Source organism: Perca fluviatilis, chromosome 22 (assembly GCF_010015445.1).
Source record: "Perca fluviatilis chromosome 22, GENO_Pfluv_1.0, whole genome shotgun sequence".
Lineage (NCBI taxonomy): Eukaryota > Metazoa > Chordata > Actinopteri > Perciformes > Percidae > Perca > Perca fluviatilis.
The window spans coordinates 14,090,479-14,101,142 of NC_053133.1; the positions used below are offsets into that span (position 1 = coordinate 14,090,479).

Here is a 10,664-nt window from a genome sequence, read left to right on the forward strand (position 1 = left end):
TAAGAGAAGCCAAGCTAGTTTGCTTGATCCCATGTAATTGCACAGCATAAATTATGCATTGGGAACAACACTCCATGGTGGGTTACAACGGCTGACAATTATCATAAACTATCTAAACCACGCCCGCCGATAGGGGGGGACAAACGGGTCTGTTGTCCCGGGCCCACAGTAAGGGGAACTGGGCCCTCATTAAATTATGGAATAATTAAAAATCTTTTTTTAAATAGGCCTATTTGTGGAAAAAAATATGTAGCATAATATTTGAATTACATAAAAGCTTTTTATTTGTTTTCTTCCTAATTGTCCTGGAAATGGTGGTCAAGAACCCCACCCCCACCCCCAACATTAAAATGGTTTGGCCACTGATCAAAATTTGATGTTGTCACTTGATTTGAAGTTCAGTACGCTCAAAATGTTCGGTCAGCACAAGTCCGGAGCTCGGAAAAGGAAAGAAAAGAGAAGAAGAAAATAGAGGCCTTAGAGATTTTCTAAACAAATATTTAAAAAAAGGTGGTGACGGTGAAGCTGGAACTGTCAACGTAGAGCAAGGTAAGAACCAGCGCAGCCAACGTTTACGAGCCTTGTAACGTAACTTAACAGGCCAGCTCTAATGTTAACGTCCATTAGCTTGTATAAAAGCCTGACACAACAGGTTAACTTTGACAGAAACAGTTGAGTTTGGTAGCTACGTCAGTAAGGATGAGACAGAGAGAGATCCAGATGCAGTCAGGTGACAGAGAGAGTGATGCGGGAGGGGCCCGCTGCCCCGCAACGGAGGGACAGAGTCAGGCTACCCGTGAGAGAGAAGAGAGAGAGAGATAGAGAGAGAGTGATGCGGGAGGGGCTCGCTGCCCTGTCGGAGAGTCTGAGCAGGATGGATCAGAGACTGATTACACACTTAATTTCAGTGAGAGATGTGAGGAGAGGACGAGCAAGGGAAAAGGAGAGATCTGGCCGCGAGGGGGGGGGGGGGGCATCTAAGATCTCGTCCCGGGCCCAGGCAAGACTGTCAGCTGGCCTGATCTAAACAATTAAAGCATAAATAATACAAGATATCAATTATCGCCCACAGTAGGTGTAATATAGGTCAACTCCAATAATTTATTACCATTTTTCCAATTTTTTGTTTTATCTTTTGATTTTTGGTGGGTAATTGATGGTTAAACTTGATTTTGTGTCTGTCATGTATTTGTTTTGTTGTTTGTATTTGTGTTTTGTGGAATGTATGACCTTTTTGTGGAATAAAAAAAACAAAAACATGTTGCCATGTGAACTTATACATAATCATTGAAGATGATATTTGCGGGCTGTGGCATGTGTGTCCTGACGATTTGCTTTGATTTTTTCCAACCACAATTCTGGTATTTTAGCTTGAAGGACCGTATTTAACACTCAACCTTGATGTGAACCCAGTGCAATGACAAAACAGGCTGCCTAGCTCTCTTTTGGTTTTGGGCTTCTCTCTTATTTATGGGTCTAATTGCTCGCTGCTCTTCCTCATTGGGAGATGAAATGTTTGAACTTCTTGGCCAAAGCACTGATGTTGGATGTTGTGCTGGCAAGCCTTTTCAGCTGGAAAAGGGCAAAAGAAAGAAAGAAAGAAAGAAAGAAAGAAAGAAAGAAAGAAAGGCTACTTTTTCACAGAACGCTCACTTCTGAATCGCAGACTCAGCCGCTCTCTATTAAACATTATTAGACCGATGAACAAATGATCGCCAATCAAATAGGCAATGAAAGATGTCTGAGTGACAAGGTTTGGCAGTTAACTGAGGTAGCTTCCTAAATAATTAATTTCTAATTGAAAAAGGTGAATGGAATTGAAACAGTCATCCCTTGTGTATCATTTATTAGTCATAAGTCTGTAAGAAACAAGCAAAATGGAGAGTAAAATCAAGTAATGCAATGAAAGAATCAATCGGCAAAGCTTTAATCATAGCACTCAATTCCAGGCATCTGAGACTCATTTCTATAACAGCTGCCGGCATCTCTTATTTGATTTACAAAGACTGACTCTGCAGCATTATTCATGAATAAGGCAATGAGTCCTTATATCTAAATGATAAAATAGGTTTGTCAGTGTCTTTGAAAATGACAACTGTGAGAAACCCAGACCCATTTTACCGTCACCAATATGGTTAAGTTTAAATCAACAAAAACTAAGGTTAGTGGAAGACCGCCTATATGGTTTATAGAAACCTGCCGTTGATAGACGATAGGATGCAAAGCATGGTCTCTGGCATCAAAGTCAACTGCAGCCTTCAGGCTACGTTACTACGACAGCATTCGTTTCCGACTGTTGCTGGGTTAAAAGTGGTACTTGGTCCGGCCTAAAAGTCACTTGGGTGCTTATTCAGACATGAAAAATTTATTAATATTGCCATCGCATGTACATAAAGAGAAGCATGCACTCTACTGTAATTTTAGGTGTTTGAAGAAGTGATTAGTCTTCTTTTAATGCACACATTGTGCCAGTTAATCTTCTTTCATTTCTGTAAAACTCCTCATGCTATAAAAAGCACTTTTTCTAATTTGTTCAATAAAGGCAACTTTGAACAAGAAACTGCCAATTGTGTTTTGTGTAGTTGAATTAGAATACAAGACAATATCAGGCTCCAAAAACAATCTTACAAATCCATTTATAAATTGTGAAATATATTCAGTGCTCAGAGAGAAAATAATGCATTATTAACTGACTGATTCATTAATGAATGTTTTGCCAATTTTGTTTATTAACTGCTTTATTGATTGTGCCATGCAAATATGCTCATAATCACATTATAAATAGTTTTTTGATATACTATTTTAATCTGTTGTAATTAACCACTAAGCAAGTAATTAACAATGTGGCTGGCAGACTCTGCTCTGCAGGCCACACAGCAGCAATTATCTGCATATGTTATTAAACAATAACTGAATGCAAGAAATGAGCAAAAGCTCCAAATACACTGGAAATGAAACACTATCAAGGATAAGGAGAGGAGGACTGAGTGACAGGCTCCTCTCTGACTGGCAATCAATGTCTCTATACTCTGAACACAATGCAGTTGATTTTTTCAATGCCCAACAGAAGATGTTCTCCCCCGTCTCCCTCCTCCCAATGCGAGGCAAAACCCACATGCGTTGTTTGAAGGGCTGGGATGGTTGTTGGCTGAGTTCAGTGTCAGAGCAACCAAAATGAAAAAAAGGATTATTTTTTACGTCTACCATCTGAATGTGTCTTTGACAAATCAAAGTCGCTTTTGGTGCATTAGTGTCAGCAGCACCACCTGCAACTGGACAGTGTCACTCCCACAGCATTCAGCCTATCAAGTCAACACACACCACATGCATGCATGCATGCACACACACATGCAACTGTTGTACTGCAGGCTTAATGAAATAAAATGCCATTACATTTTTTTGGTCAGTGTACCATACCGGCGTTTTCATGGGCAGTTGTTGTAGATAGTGAACATTATAAAATTGATGTTATTGGACCCACCAGTGGCTCAGAAAGGCTGTGCTTGAGCTAAATGCCAACATCAGCATGCTAATATACGCACAGTGAAAATGCTAACATGCTAATGTTTAGCAGGTATAACTATAACCAGGTTCATCATCTTAGTTTTTCATGTAAGCATGGTAACACAACATTTTAATTAATGCTTATTAGTGCTAATAAGCAAACACAAAACACATCAGATTTTCACTTATTTGATCATAAACCATAAGTGTTGGACACAATAAAAAGGTTGACTTTTAGTAAAAAAGTAGAATACAAAATACACATACAGTACATCAGCTTCATTCAGTTGATGGTTAGAGTTTTTGTCCTTTAGATAGTGGCTTATATTGTAACACTGACTCTTTTATGTTTATCAAAGTAGGCTATATCCAAATTTGTATAAGAAAGATTGTCATGTTATCTACATATTCACACATCAATGAAAGAGGGAATCCCCCTGGAATTATCTATTGCATAGGCCTACCTAAGGCTTATGTAGTTTGATGAAATCAGAAATGTTGCCTAAAGTAGTGTTTTGCAGAGATTATCTGAGTGCAACCACTGAAATCAACATTGAAACATAAGCTGTTTTATCTTATATTGTTGTTTTTTACAACGGAATTCAACACAAGATTTATTTTACTACAATCTAGTGACATAACCCTCAAATATTGAGATTAAATAGTTTTAATAGTTTTGTTTGCGACCTGAACAGCCACGTGAATCTCCTACAGTAGCTATCTCGTACTAGTATATATTACTAATTACTTATGCCACATTTCTGCAAAAACAGCAGAAATGAGGCATAAGATATCAAATTGAATATACCGTATATCCTGCTGCTCATCTGAGAATAGTTGCTATATGTCTTCACTTAAGACAAAAGTGACAAAAAAAATACCCAGATTCAAAATTAAAAGAGTGATTTTCAGATTTTCTGGTGTTTATACAGGAAAACCCACCTCTATCCCCATGTTAAGGGGAGGAAAGCCTGCTGCAAATGAAAGAATCTTCTCGTGAAACCCAGGCACCGAGCCAAGCACAATGTCTGTTGGCACTGCCAGCCCTAAGGATTCTAGCGATTTCTTTTTCTTTTTATGTTTGGCACACAGGACACAAAGAAAGGATTCATTCAAGACCGGCAAAGGAGATTGACTTTTCAAATGTGGCAATTAACCTACGGAAAAAGATTTTTGGTGCAGATTTTGGATTTGTCAAAAAGAAGCTAAATTCCTTAGCTACTTTTTGGTTCGCTTTAACGGAGAACAAAAAAAAAGACCAGAAAACCTAATTATAGAGCAGATGAAATAGCTTCAACAACACAGGTGTAATGCAGTTAAACAAAACGTTAGTACAAGAGGGAAAGTTTTGCATAGAGTAGAAACAGTACATCAAACAGGGAAAGCAATTAATTTGAGCTGCATTAAAGATATTTCAATTGCAGCTCTGAGGTCATGGTGCTCTGTCACTACATATTTTAGCAATCACTTGATTATCATATTGCCTGAGGCAAAGCATCTTTACACAAAACTATTGCTTCTAACATAATAGGAAATAGTACAATCCTTATGTAACCCATGTTTAAAATATGACATAAATAAGAATAAATAGTTAAAAGCTGCATAAGTTTGAAAGTGATTCATTTAATGTAAGTTAATTCATCTGAGTTAATTAAAAATGTTAATACAACAATCATTTAATGTTTAAGATTAAAAGTATGCTGACAGAAAATTCATGTCGCTGCCCCTTTAAGGGACTAGTGGCGCTAGACGCAGCACCTCACTGACGCTGCAGCAGAGACCTGAGAGAGCAGAGGAGAAATCGGAGAGAACGAATGTCTGTTAGTGAGTAGAAAAAAAAGAGTGAAAAAGTAGATTTTGTAGTTGAAAAACATAATTTACCTGGTCGGGAACTGACAGGGATTTTATGAGAACTAAGCCACACCGGTTTTGGTGAGTTTTGTTGTTTTCTTGTATTTTTGCAGTGTTGTACCTTTTTTTTCTCTGGCGGAAAGCTAACGCTAAAAACGTAGCGGTTTACAAGGAGATGCTTCGTCATAAATGGTTTACCAGTTAATATTTTGGGTTTAGGAAGACTGTGAATGTTATAAAAGTGAATGTATGCTGTGTAAATGAAAGATGTGTGCAGTAGTTGTGTGGGAGACGGAGCCGTGAGTTAAAAGAGACCGCTCCGCTGCCATTTTTGAGGTGAAAAAACACCGTAGCAGTAACGTTACAACTCAGACTGTGAAACATTTATTTGTGCAATTCGAGGATTTTAAAAGAGATTTATTGTGCTTATGACCTGTTACACAGGTCAGGTTTTTTGCTTGGTTTGAAGCTCGGTCGGAGCGAGGATTGGTCTGCAGTGTGCGGGCTTGCACATGCACAGACGGGATTCAAGATGGCGAGTCAGACCCAGAACTTCAACTCATCTTCTCCATCGCATCAGTGAGGAAATCTCCTGCATGTGGTGACTCGCTGCCAGAGTGGTAGGAGTATCAGGAATTGGTTTTGAACTGAACTGGAAACTGATTGAATTATTATTTTTGGACTGAATCGAACTGAAACTCTTCATTGAACTGAATAATCGAACTTGCATTTGGACTTGAGCTTGAATTTAAGGTGTCATGCTTTTGTTTACATATTGAGTTCATATGTTTAAATGTGATTTGAAATGTTTGTGGTCCACTTTGATTTGATTGTGTAAATTGATGGTATTTTCTTACCCGTAAAAGAAAGGGAAAAGAGTTAACTCAGGAAGTAAAATAGGAATCTTAAAATAGGTGCAACCTAGGAAAAAAACCGGTCTAACTTAGATTAGCTTTATTAAAATAACTTAGGTGAACTAAAGAACAAAAAGAGAGTGAAATACATTTTCAATTATTCAATATTAAGAACCTGCAGGGTATTTTTGTTTTGTATACTGTATTTTATGTGTGTTTTTACATCAAGTAAATTGCCGGCCTTTTGTATTTAAAGCAACGGTCTCTGGTGTAATTATTATTTTGCTCCCCACTCCTTAGAACCTAGAACTGGTCCAGTAGCGCAGTTAGTGGTGTGATACCGGTGCTACACTTACATGTGCTCACCTGCTGTGTAGTGTGAGATTGTATAGTAAATTACAGTCTGGCAAGATGTTCAGTTCAAAACAACCTTAGGCACATTCAAGTCTCCCTCCCCTTTTGCTTTTTGGGTGCCTTATCCGTGACTGTTAGCTAATTTATTGTATGAAAACCAGCCTGTCTACTATAATAAACAATCAACGTATATAGTGGACGTGAAAAGTACATTAAGGACACCTTTACCTGCCCTGATTAATGATGTTGTTTCTTTTCAACATCGAGCATCTGGTGCAGCACGCTCTCACAGATCGTGCACCCGTGGGAGTCAGGACCCAGAGGGGACGGCAGGTCAAAGGGCACATGTACATAGCAGGGTGTCATGCTTTGTGAGGTTCCCCATTTCCCATTCAACAACACTGTCATTAACCTTCAGTCACGGCTATCTGATGGTAAAGCTCATTGGAGCAGCAACTCATTTGCTTAATAACGACCCTATCTGCGAATGAGGTATGGAAATAGGAAGTCAATCAGCAAAGAAGAGAGAGAGTGAGCATATCGTTGCCTCATTAACATGGGGTGGTGTGTGTAGAGTGAGCCTGGCAGCACCTGCTTGTTTATGGAAATGGATAAATGCAATGTTTAGGAACTGTTTTTGTTTAAATTGCTCTATATTTGACTGAAAAATGCTAATAGTGCACAGAGTAACGTTAAGACTGATCTGGGTGACTTTTACTTTTGAAGTGTCAGAAGGCAGGCTGTGGCGTTTCAAGCTATTTCTTTCCCTGTTATATTATTATTTGATGCCAAGTTCAAGAGTTGGACTGTCACCTCAGTAATAAGCCAGATTTGCGAGTAACGTGCTGCCTGGCTGCAGCAGAAAGCGTATAGCTGAGGTTTGTCACAGACAGACACAGACATTAGTCTTCGGCCCAATCTGCCTCTGATGCCTGATGAATTGGCAGGCCACAGTGGAGATGGCAGGCAGGCGGCCATAGTACAGCAATTATCAATCACACACGCTGTTGGGCCACGCTCATTTTTCACACCACCATTGTCAAACGGGATGGATGTTGCGCAGGTGGATTGATAGGCAGTAAAAGCGGTATTGTCTTATTCATCTTCAAAAAGTTAATCTTTGTGGTTGCTATCTTTGAATTTAAAAGACACTATTCTTTCTTATAAAAAACAAATGTCATGTGAAACATTGACAGTGATTCATTAAGTATGACAGCATCACTAATATTAACCAGATCTCACCAAACAATTTATCAGCCAGCCACTATACTAGACCCAGACTTAAAAAGCTCCTCAAGGCACTTTATCTGACTCCAGAGAGGTACTCATTGCCACTTCTCTAGCAGTTGCTGGACCAACTGTTAAGTCTGACAGTCAGTAGATAACTGTATTATAGTTCTCTAAAAGCAGCAAGGGAGAATGTGTTGGAGTAAATTGCCAACCACAGGTAATTTGGGCCTCATTTCAATTATAAGAGTTTGGGGTTGTATGAGAAGTTAATGGTGTCTGTGAATCTATTTGTTCAATAAACATACATAATGAAGCCAGAATGAGCAATCAGAGGCGGCATGGCAAATGGCTCAAAGTATAACTGACATCAAACAAGAGAGACAGAAAGAGAGGGAGAGAGAGAGAGAGAGAGAGAGTGAGAGAAGGGAGAGGGCTTTAATTACATTTGATAGGGAGAGATGGCCCCAGAAAAACAATTTGAAGTATATTATGAACCTATAAATGGTTTTGACAACATGTTTGAGTGTCTTTATAGAGCTACATAAGAGACACTAGCTTTAAAAGCCCCTTCCACATAATGCTTAGACTACAGATATCTCTTCCCGTCCTTACACGACATTGAATGGACTAAATATAGGCAGTGCAAGCAACCTGATTATGGCTGGAGAGCATAAGAAAACTTAAGTGATAGATGTGGGCATCAGGATAGGTGTCAGACGACCTCGTAAAAAAAGGAATAGATTGGCTGGGAACTGGGAATAACTGACAAATAGTCCTTATCATTTGTCTGCAAGTTTCTCCTTGTTACACTGGCATGGGAATAAAGAAAGAAAGGTATTCAAAGGTTATACAATAAACTATACCCAGGCAGAAATACATGAATCCACTTTGAGGTTTAGTGGAAAAAGATACACCGTTGGCAGGTTGGAAATGAAGCTAAGAAAATGGCAACAAAACAATCTGTAGTGCTATTTAATGATGATAATCAGCATTATTCGGTTAAATTTCAGAATGAAATCAGACACACTTCAGAGGGGATAATTGGACAAAAGATTATTCAACAGCACAGAAACTTGATGGATAAACATTTATAATAAAGACACATTTGCATGAGATATATTTTTGGGCTACATTATAAGTTAATCAGAAACTAAGAGTTTTCCATGACATTACAGAAATGTCAATCACGTCCTTGCAGTTTCCTTACATTAATTACCTTCAGTTCCTCATGCTAAAGGGTGATTATGAACATTATGGTTTTCCCTTCATTCTGTCAAATGCAGTAATATGCAGAACAATTATTTAGTGATCTCAGTTCCATCCTGATTTGATGTGCTTCATTTCTAACTCAATGCAGCCTGATTACTTTGAGTTGTAGTGCTTTTGATGAGCTAGATGGAAGCCTACTGCTCTATGTTAGGACCAAACACTATACAGGACAGAAATCCTGCAGTGTCCTCACGTGTTAAAATCTTATGGCCGTTTAATAATTAGCAGATTGAATGCATTATACAAAACTGGTGGAGATTTCAATAGATTCTGGGCATTTAACATTTCTCATCCAGGCAGGGGAAACCTTCAACTTCTTGTCTTCACTTTAATATTTTAATATCTCATTTGCGCCACTCCCTGAGCTGGATCATGCCTTACACTCTCAGTGACTTTCAGATCTGCTCAATGCACTATGGGAGGAAAGTACTGGTGCTCTAATGGTTATACCATCAAAGAACAGCAAGCCAGCAAAAGACTAAAGGTGGAGTACGTGTTTCATGATATTGAATAAATCCTCATGAGTAGAACAACTTGACTATAAATGAGGTGCAGTGGCAAACCAAAACTCACTTTTCATTTAATCCTCTGATTTTGATTTCATAATAATAGACTGCTAACTAGGTCATTACATTTATAATCCTTTAGATTTTTTTTTTGACAGTTTATAGTCAGCATTTTTTCTTCAATAGCCATTGATAAATTAACATCAAGTAATTATCTCACAATATAGTCCGCCATTCCCCGCACTGGATTCAGCTTGCCTACCTAAACACGAGGGATTCTCAAAGAAAGAAAAAAAAGCATTCAACTGTCAAAACACTGGTGGCTGTTATTGTGGAGCAACAACAGGAAACGCAGTGTGTCTATCACGCGGCTACCGGCTAGTACAGACTACAATTGTTCATTACTGCATCTACAAAACTAGACATGATGATGATATACATGATTTGCGAAACAATGAATTCAACAGTGGTTATGTGTAAACTTTTATTTTCTTCAAATAAACGCTGTGTTTTGTGTTACTGGGTGAGTTCAACTAAAAAATCTGGTTCTTTAAAACACAGAAGTGTCTGCTCCATGACGCTATTTTTTTTCAAAATTCTGTATGATTTGTAGCGATGCAATATGCCACGCTGAGATGAAATTTCTTGTTTGTGTAAGAATAAAGTAAATAACTATAGTGTCTTACTCAAGTGACTGTGGTAAACAAAGTCTGACCTGTGGTTGAACCAGAAGTTGGTATATTTCTGTTGTCAGACAGTACTAGAAGCTAGCTTGCCGACAAAAGATAAACACGACTATATTAAGGAGACATTGTTATACAGTTTACCCTTATTGCAAGTCTGAAAACAGTGTCACAAACTGGATTTGTGTTTACCAAAGGAAGCAAGTCCACTCTACTTTAAAGTAAATAGTGTGCAAAGTGTTGCTTTGGTGTGACCCAAGCCCTTAAAAATGTCTTGACAGTGCCCCCTAAACCTACCTGAGAAAAAACATAAACACAACATTAATGTGTTTAAGAGGAAACATATCAAGACCTGTAACCCCACATAATTTGTAAAGACATGGACAATTTACCCATTTCTTTATATTATGGCA

At 38.4% G+C, this 10,664-nt stretch overlaps 1 long non-coding RNA gene across 1 annotated transcript; it reads left to right on the forward strand.

Annotated features, from left to right (window-relative positions):
* The first annotated feature begins 5,091 nt into the window (after positions 1 to 5,091).
* LOC120551948 lies at positions 5,092 to 10,245 on the forward strand. Its single transcript, XR_005637938.1, has 2 exons — positions 5,092 to 5,436; positions 5,800 to 10,245. It is a non-coding gene; the product is annotated as an uncharacterized LOC120551948 (long non-coding RNA).
* Positions 10,246 to 10,664: the final 419 nt, after the last annotated feature.